General features: G+C 32.8%; 1 long non-coding RNA gene across 1 annotated transcript; it reads right to left on the reverse strand.

Moving 5' to 3' along the window:
- Window positions 1-712: 712 nt before the first annotated feature.
- LOC117285997 lies at window positions 713-5,633 on the reverse strand. Its single transcript, XR_004517107.1, has 3 exons — window positions 5,461-5,633; window positions 4,547-4,679; window positions 713-748 (listed from the first exon to the last, which is right to left on the reverse strand). It is a non-coding gene; the product is annotated as an uncharacterized LOC117285997 (long non-coding RNA).
- Window positions 5,634-9,942: the final 4,309 nt, after the last annotated feature.

A 9,942-nucleotide genomic window follows, 5' to 3' on the forward strand; every position in this document is an offset into this window, starting at 1 on the left:
AGCAGGATGATGAGTTTTAAATTTTTAATCATTTTAAATTTTAATTGCTTAAATGTTTAAACTCTTTAGTGCGTTAGTTCTGCTATTTCCCATGTCTGGCTTCACACCCCTTGCTATGTTGTATAACCCTAAGTATTGACTAATCTAGAACCTGTGGTTTTATCCAAGGGAGAGTGAAGATCAGGTCTTAGCCAACGTAGAGCTAAGATCAGCTCTCAGCTTCACAAGTAATAAACTATCATTCATTATTCTCTATTCCTTGTCCTTTGTATGTTATTCTTTCATTCCCTGCTGTATTCTCATCAAACATTTAGACATCCCAGATAATTAATTCAGTGGACCATCACACAACAAGCCCCAAGGAGGCAGAGGTAGAGAGAGATTAGGAAACATCATTTCCATTGAGAGTGTTTCTCCACGCCCAGTTCCTTAAGCATCTCCCAGTAGACTCCACCTCTTAAAGACACAACACCTCACCTCACTGCCACCCTGGGGGCCAAGCCTTCACATATGGACCAGTACGGGGCACTCAAATTTACACGCAAACCATAGCAGCACAAATTTATATATTTTTTTATTTTAAAGTACCATTCTCTAGAATATCTAAAGTGATTTGCTTATGAAAGTTCATATACTCACCAAACTTGGGAAAAATCTTTTTGTTTTTTTCTTTTGGTACTGGGCATCAAACTCTGGACCTTGCACTTGTGAGGCAGGTGGTAGCGTCACTGAGCTAAATTCCCAGCCCCTGTGAAAGATTTTTGTAATCAAATGTTACCTTGTAGACCACACATTCTGCTATGCATTTGCAAAGTAAGCGAAGGTCATGTTTACTAGGCTAGCTCTCATAGTTTCAAAAATTTGGGAATATATAGAGAGAAGTCATTTGATATAATTTGTAGAACTATTAAGCATAAATCTCATATTTTTAATGAAACTAGATTTTAAGCAAAGCACCTATTTTTTGTTTTAATCTACATAGTTGAGAGATTCTATCTATTGAGGTTCCTTGTCTCTCATTTATATGTCAGTGAAGCAACCCATATGGAAACACACTTAAATACAAGAAAATCTCCTATAAGTTGGAAAACTAATTGATTTATTTTATATGGAAAAAACATTCAAAATTAATTCAAAGTAACTTAAAAAACAAGAACTATAAGGATATGCAATAGAGTCTGCAGTATGTCAGTGGTTACCAAGTTCATTCATATGGAGAAAAAGCAGTTTTGAAAATGAAAATAGAAGTACTATTTTGTAAGAAAAATGTTAATTTGGAAATTATATTTTAAGATACACCACTGTTTAGTGTCAAAACCCTTGTTTTCAAGTGGTCTAGGAATTTCAGACAACACATTATACTGTCAAAAAGTAATACTCCTAAATTTAAATCACATCTGGAAATCATTTTGACATTACAAAACCATGATTGTTTTATTCTATGATTAATTTAAATTAAGGATATTTGAGGGAATTTAGATATTATGGAATTCCTCTGGCCCCTATTAGACCCCAATAGGCAATTATTAATGTTAAGAAATTTTCTGAGCACATGAATAATTTGAAATCAATAATTATATATAGGCCAACCAATAAAAATAATCAATAATTATATAGGCAAATAGATGAATTTTTCTTTGTTTTCCTTTTGCATTTCTGGAGAAATAGGTATTAACTTTATTTATATAGTACTAGTTTCACTGTTTCCAATTCTGACATGTGTGAGAAATTTCTGAGCTAGCTCTTGATATAAGAAATCTAAAAATGTTGATTTCATAAAAGTAGAGGATGAAATCATGATCAACAAAAGCTAGTAATGGGGAGGTGATGGGTTGGGAGAAATGTATAAAAAAATACATGGTCTTAGTTAGATAGGAAAAATAAGCTGCAGAGATCTGTTGTCCAACATCAAAATTATATTTAACAAGAGAATATATTCTTGAAAATTGCTAAAATTGACTAAAAATGTAATAATTATGTGAGACAATGTATATGTCTAGTATATACATATATATTTATATTTATATATTTCCAAACAAATTTAAACATGTCAAATATATACAATTTTCCTGTCAAGCTAAAATTGTAATTTTTTAGGAGACACATGTTTAAATATAATATTGTATACTAGATAGGATATTAGGAACTTTTTTAGAAACACAGATTTAAATCAGTCAGTAACAATGAGTGACTGGAAATTTTTCATGAATTATCTGCAGAGGACCAGCTTCTGCATTTCAAAATATTATCTTTTACAGAGATATCACACACGTCTTACCAGAATGACACTTAAAGCACACAATTTCATTTTTCCATTATCTGATGCTTTTCTTCATCTGAAATCTGGCTCTAAATCTGTCTCTTCAATTTTCTTGTTTCTTTATACCCTATCTTCTTCTCTAGCTAACCGGTCACCTAATTTCATGATTTCATGTTTTCTATACCTGTCTGCTAACTTGGGAAGTCCTTTCTGTTCTCTGAATTTATTTGAATCTAACTCATTTTCAAGACCCAAGGCTAGCTTTTCCTATGGCCAGGAAAGATTAAGAAAATAAAGGGAATGTTCAAGATTGGTAATATAGGACCAGGAATTTAGCTCAGTGTTTCTTCCACCTGCCTTGCAAGCACAAGGACCTGAGTTGGATCCCCAGTACCAAAAAACAGAATACTTCACAAGATTGCTATTATATATCTCTGCCCAGAACTTGGCAAGGGTGTTATGGAATGAAATTTTCATGACTTGGGGATACTCCTCAAAGATAAATAATGCTCAATTTTAATTTAAGTATCAACTAGCTTATGTGACCATATAAATATACTGCTCAGATATCTTGTTATAGGAAGCACAGATACCCTGATAAGGAATGAAAAAAATGCACACTAAAAGAGCCATAAGAATGGACTGCACTTAATGAGAGAAGCCATGAGAGTATCTTGGGATTGCATTTTATGAGTGGTACCTTAGAGAAGAAGAGATTAGAATTAAGTATTAATATAATATAATATAATATATATGAGAACCAGTCACTACACCACTCTCATTATATCCTGATGTAAAACAGATAAGTTAAGTAGAACTCTCAAAAACATTAGCATAAGAAAAGACTTTATGAAGAAATTCTGAGTAGCATGGGAACTAGCACAAAGAATCAGCCATTGGGATCTCGTCTTTTAAAAAAGCTTCTGAACAGCCAGAGAAATCACAAGCGGAGCCAAGAGACAATCCACATTGTGGGAAACATTTTTTACCAGCTGTTCCTCAGACAAAGGTCTACTATCTAGAATATACAAAAAAATTTTAAAAATCAGATTCCCCATATAAAAACCCATTTTAAAAATGGGCATCTGAAATGAACAGACATTTCTTAGACAAAGAAGTAAAAGCAGCAAATAAACATATGAGAAAATGTTCAATATCACTGATCATTTGAGAGATGCAGATGAAAACAACACTGAAATTTCACCTCACCCCAGAAAGAGTGGCTGCTATCAAGAAATCAACCAATGACAAATGCAGGTGGAGTTGTAGGACAAAAAGAACCATTCTTCATTGTTGGTGGGAGGGCAGGCTGCTGCAACCACTGTGGAGATCAATATGGACAGTCCTCAAACAACTAGGATTAGAAGTCCCATTTGACCCAGCTATTCTTCAGTTGGTTATCTTTCAAAAAGAATTAAAAGAATCATACTAGAAGCTCACCTATGTTTATGCCAGCACAGTTTGTAAAAGGAAAAACTTGGAAACAGCCCAATTGCTTATCAGTTGGAGACTGGATAAAGAAGATGTAGGTTTTTTTTTTAGACAATGGAGTACTACTCAGCCATAAAGGATAAGATACTTTCTACAACTGAAAATTTCTAAAGCAAAATGGAAAGGTAGAGAACAAGGATGTTTCTAATATTCATAACTGAAGGAAGGGATGAAGGAGCAGAAGGTTGAGGTCAGTAAACTCAACCAAATATCATGCATAACTTTCTCATTGCCCAAATTTGAATTCTTTTAAAATATATAACATTTATTATAGTGGCTAGGCACACAAGATAAACAGAATAGGAATAAAAGTATTGAATTCTTCAGTCATTCTCTCAAAGGGACCTATAACTATTTTTTATTAATTTTATTGGTAATCATTGGAAATTTGCACCTTTACGTAAGGACCTCTAACTACTGGATGACTCTATACCATAAAGAAAGTAAATATCCAGAGATTTTGAGGACTCTTGGCCCTCATCTGATATCAGGAAACCCGATCCACCATCATAATCTACTTACCAGAAGGAGAGCTTACATAGATCACATAATATATAGATTGTTATTAATGGCTCACTTGTTTCATGGATTCACTTTGCAGTCATTTTCCCACTTTGTGGGCATAAAATAGGGATGGATGTGACCTCACTTGCAAGTTTCACCGCATTGTTTCTTTGATGTTTATTTGTAAGTTGTTACATTACAGAATATCAAAGGGAAACTTTTGAGACAATGAAAATCAAACTACATTCAGAAAGGGGGTGGCAGAAACTAGCGCTGCCATCAAACACTTACATAAAATATGCAAGAGCAGTGGTCCCAATCGTATCACTGTTTATCTTGCCATTCTATCCTCTAGAAACAAAATGAATCATGGAGAATCATTGTGATCTACGATGAGCTCAAATAGCAGCTATAATCGCAGCCACTGTGCAAATAATAACATCATTGTTAGAGAAGATTACTAAGCACACATTATGCATAGGTACATTGTATACAGCCAATAGTTTGATGGAAGCATTATTTTCTATTTCACATAAAAGGGTAATTAGAAACATTTCCCATTCACATAGAGTAGAAAAGAGTAGCTATTTATTGTTTGCCTGAGGACTATCTGATATCGTAATATAGTCTGAAAAAATGTGCACCACCTGGCTATTTTGTGGAATATCCCACAGATTATTACATTGATGACATTATGCTGCTCTAATTGGCCATGAAAAAGGTGGTGGTTATCTCACTGGAGACTCTTATGACATATCATCTCAAAGGCAAATAACAAATCTACAAAGTTTCATGTTCATGCCAGTCCAGTGCAGTTTTAGGGTTCAATACTTAGAAAAATGATAATATTTTCTTATTGTGAGAAATGTGATATGTCCTTTAACAAAAAAGATGGCACTACAGAATAGCATATTAAACTCATAAAATACTGGACATAATGGCAGATATAAGAATACTATCTAGAACTAATAGTATTGAATCCAAATTAATAATATTTATTATTGTGAGCTAAAAATATTGAAATTATTCATAACAGAGATCAACACTAAGCCCCAGACGGCATTTAAACTTTATGCTGCATTATTAACTACATTACAGATAGGAAAAGCAATAAAATTGATTTAGACATTGGGGTAGTCATTTTCTTATCACTGCGATACAGCATCTGACACCCACAACTTAAAGCAGAGATTTATTTGGCTTACATTTTTCAGAGGGTTCAATCCATAGTTGGCCGGCTGCAAGGCGGATATAGAATGGTAAAAGGATGTACAGCAGGAGTGCTGCTCAACCCACGGCAGCCAAGAAAGAGAGAGGAGACAGGAACCAAAATACAGCCTTCTAGGTCACACCCACAAGGATGGAATAATCCACATCTTTCCAGAAACCCCAGCCCTTAGCGCTTTCAGCTATGAATACATCAGTGGATCATAATGACACAATCACCTTCCAAAAGCCACAGCTCTGAACAGAGGAGAATTATGGAGGATATTATGAATCTAAAGCTTAACGAGCATCAACAAAATCTATATTGCTACCTTACAGTTTTATGTATCTGATGATTGGGAGAATTTTCCACAAATACACTTTCCATTAATTCTAATTCTACTCCAGGAATATGTATTTCTCGTGTCAAATAACAAATGTCATGTAACACATTCCCCAGTCCTACTGCTATTGGTTTATTATATGGGTTTATTGTACATAGCAAATGACAGAAATATTTTTGGAAATCAGTCCTACAAGGGGATGGCTAATGAAAAATTTGTACGAATATAGAGATGACTGTAACAATATAAATCTCACTAATTTCTTTAAATATCTCTAACCATGCAAATCTTTATCCCCACAGTCTGGACTTATTACAACTATTGCCTTTCTTTTTAACATTAACATAAACACTAATAAACCATAATACGACAAATGTTAATAAGAGTTAAGGAGGTGAATAATCACCAGAATTAATAATATACAGTAAGTGAATTTTGCTAATATTTAACCTGTAAAACTAGGTATCTTGGAATGTAACAAATTATAATTGAAATTGTGTAGCAAATACTTAAATTATTCTAATTGCAGTATTTTGTATGAGGTCAGTTTTGTTCCATTAGTTACAAGAGATTCAGACAAAATGGATGATATTTTGTTTAACATTGTTTTCCTAGTGCTTGGATATATAGCAAGTTCTGTAGTTTGGTAATTTTTTAAATGATATAAATATAAAAAGTAACATCTTGTGACAATATGGTGAATCATATTATAGATAATGAAAAGTAAAAATATGCAATAAATAGGGCATAAACTCAGTAAGAAAAATATAGCAAAAATATTGAGATGTAAAAAGGTAGAACAATCTAGTACTGCACAATTGATATATTATCAATATAAGCATGAATACATATATAAAAAGGCAAATGCCATTTTTCAAGGTATGCCTTTTTGCATGTGCTGCAAAATATTGCTGTGTAGAATGTAGCATTTGTATCTGGAAAAAATACTATCTCAAAATGTGATCATACATATGAAAAAGTGAATAACGTTACCTTTTCCTGTGAAGACTAACTGTACTTAACAAATTTACATCTGTCCTAATTATATTCCTTCTTCCTCTTGTTTATTCCAAGGACTCCATTGTCTTTCTTGAACCTCATATAACATTAGTTCTTTGGGATGCTTCTACTTTAGCATTCATATTTGTATTCATTATTATACATTGCTTTCTAACCTGTTAACAAATGCTTTCACTTTCTACATAGTGCAGCGCAACCAATCTAAAATTTGGAAATAACTGAATTAGAACCGTTGAATTATTTCAAACACAATACGCTAGAAAGAATCACACAGACAAATCAAATCTGCAATAGTTAAGAGGCAAGTAGGTTGGAGACCAAAGTGATATTTGGAAGTTTGACTAGATCTGGTATCTGTATAACAAAAACCAAGAAGATCTGGGATTAGGAGTTTAAATTTGCTCAGTCACCTTAAAAACTGACCCAAGACAGTCAGCTTTAAAGGTGGAAAGATTTGTTTGGGCTTACAGTTTCAGGTTTTGGCCCGAAATCAATTGGCTCCACTGCTTTGAAGCTCGCAGTTCGACCAGACACCACGTCAGAGTGTGAACCTTGCAGTAGGGTGTACATGGTGCCTTAAAGAGGCTCACCACAGGGAGACTTGGAAGAAAGAGAGTGAAGTTGGAGAGGCAAGTATCCTTTTAGCCCCTTCCAGGCACACCCCTAAACTCTAACCTTCTTCTCCCGGCTCTGCCTCCTAAATATTTTGCGACCTCCCAGTAGTGCTACAGCCTAGAGCCAAGCATCCAACACCTGGTCATTTGCAGGACATTCAAGGTAAAAATTATAGCACAGGACATCAGAATTGAGGACTTCAGGAAGCTACTGAAGGAAGACATGACAGTGCGTTTTCTAATAAGGTACATACACATATGGGGACGTGTTTTCTAATCTTGATAAACAAAATTAACAAAGATGGAACAAAAATATATGACAAAGTACAAGCAAATAGTAATATGAAAGGACTAGATAATAAGCAAAAGTGGTATAATATATATGTTTAATATACCTGTAATATTTGATTGCCCCAAAATGAAAAAAATAAAATTTTTATCTACAAGAACATGAATATATATGATAGAGTAATATATTTAATATGAAGCATAATGAGCTACTGCTAAATACAGCACTGTGGATCAGTTAAAAACATTATGCCCAGCAAAAGAAGCAAGAACAATATTACCTACCATAATATGATATTTATTTATTTATAAATTCCCCAAATCTAATGCAGCACGATAGGCAATTCAGAATTTGTTCTGACAGCCAGAGTAGCCAAGAAATTGAATACGAAAAGGCATTGGGGTAATGAATATATTCTGTATTTTTCTTGGGGTGATGATAATATTATATATGTTGATTCCATTACCAAATTATATTCATTTGTCAAAATATGCATTTAAAGTAGAGTATATTAAAAAATAAACAATAGTACATTTAACCATAAGTAAATTACAGCCGAGTGAAGTTGCCTTCATGTTTAAAAACAAGAAGTACGAAATATTTTTCTCCAAATTATCTGTTGCCTTTCACTTGTATATACCAGAAATAAAATATTAAGATGAAAATACTTTTATTTAATATTACTTTTAATAATAAATATGTTTTCATCTTATTAGATGATGTTATGAACTGTGACTAAATAGTGCCATGAAATGTGTGTGTGTGTGTGTGTGTGTGTGTGCATGTTTTGATTTTTACCAGTTTTCAAAATATAGCCAAGGATTTTGAGAAGGAATAAAACTTAGTTTAACTGTGTAATTCTAGCATTTTAAATTATTTTGAGTTAGACTATTAAAATCCAATATGAACTTCAAGGATATTCATCCCCTCACATGCTTTTCAGTCTACTTCAGGAGGAGAACACAAATGCAGCAGTAATGCGATAATCATTGTGATGAAGGAAACGTGCACACTTCTACGGCTGGTAGAGGAGTAAAATGCTTTACACTGATGCAACTGCAGTGATTGGTTTGTTCTGCTCTGAGTTCAGTTTGAAATGGCAATTATTTTGTGAATGTGTGATTTAAATCTTTCACGATATAATACAGTAGAAAGGGAAAGACTGTAGAATTGAAATGTAGACTCACACAACTAGTTATAGAGGAAAAAATTAGTGTCCATGAGGTAACATTTAAACTTTGTGTTGTGACTTCAATGAAAAATGAATTTGAATTTTTAAAATGCATTATAAGAGCATATGAATATATAAATCAACCCACTTATAAATGACTTCCAAACTTACAGTTAAACTGTAATTAAAGAGAATGAATGAGGCCTCATTCAATATGGCTGCTATGCCACACTGAATATAAAATATCCATCTAAGTTTGCTCTATATGTTTTACATTTGTGCTTTCACAATTATATAACATGTTTCAGGTAACACAGTGTAGCTTACATAATCTCAAATTTATTTATTTCCCTAACAAATGATCATCTACAAATAAATATGTAGAGAATATGAATACTTAGGAATACAACATGCACAATTTGATTAAAAGATTCTTTAACATTAATTCACAATGTACATTAATAATAATAATTATTATTATTATATCCAAAATTCAATAAGATAATTTTCATGGGAATCAAACAAATTCTAATAAAATTCTTATTAGGAAAATTTCCCTAGAGTTTTAACAATTCTCTGAGAGCAAGGAAAATGTTATTTAATAAGTCCTAAAACATACTGGAGAATAATCATTTCTATGGATGAAAAAGAAGTGGTTCAGAAAATATCTAAAGAGATATTTATATTATAATGATGTTCTTTTCTTATAATGTAGCAAAATCTGTAATATTTCTCATTTTTACTTTCCTGTTATTTGCCCCACTATAGCATCCAGCTTACCCATGCAAGTAGACAAATCAAATTGATTGATGTCTGCTCTATTTACTCCAATATTTCTTGGATTTTGTATGGCAAGAAACTAAGATAAGTATAAGTGTCACTCTTTAAATGTATGTTATATCCATTTCCTGTATCTAGTCACCTATTCCAACTAATTTTAGCTATAATAATTAATAATGTCTTGTTGAGAAAAGAAGGAATAAATGGCAGCACTGTTTAACCACAAGTGCAGAGAAATTGACTTAATGTGGATACAGGTCTTG

Source organism: Fukomys damarensis, unplaced genomic scaffold, assembly GCF_012274545.1.
Source record: "Fukomys damarensis isolate Sample0158 unplaced genomic scaffold, DMR_v1.0_HiC HiC_scaffold_14, whole genome shotgun sequence".
Lineage (NCBI taxonomy): Eukaryota > Metazoa > Chordata > Mammalia > Rodentia > Bathyergidae > Fukomys > Fukomys damarensis.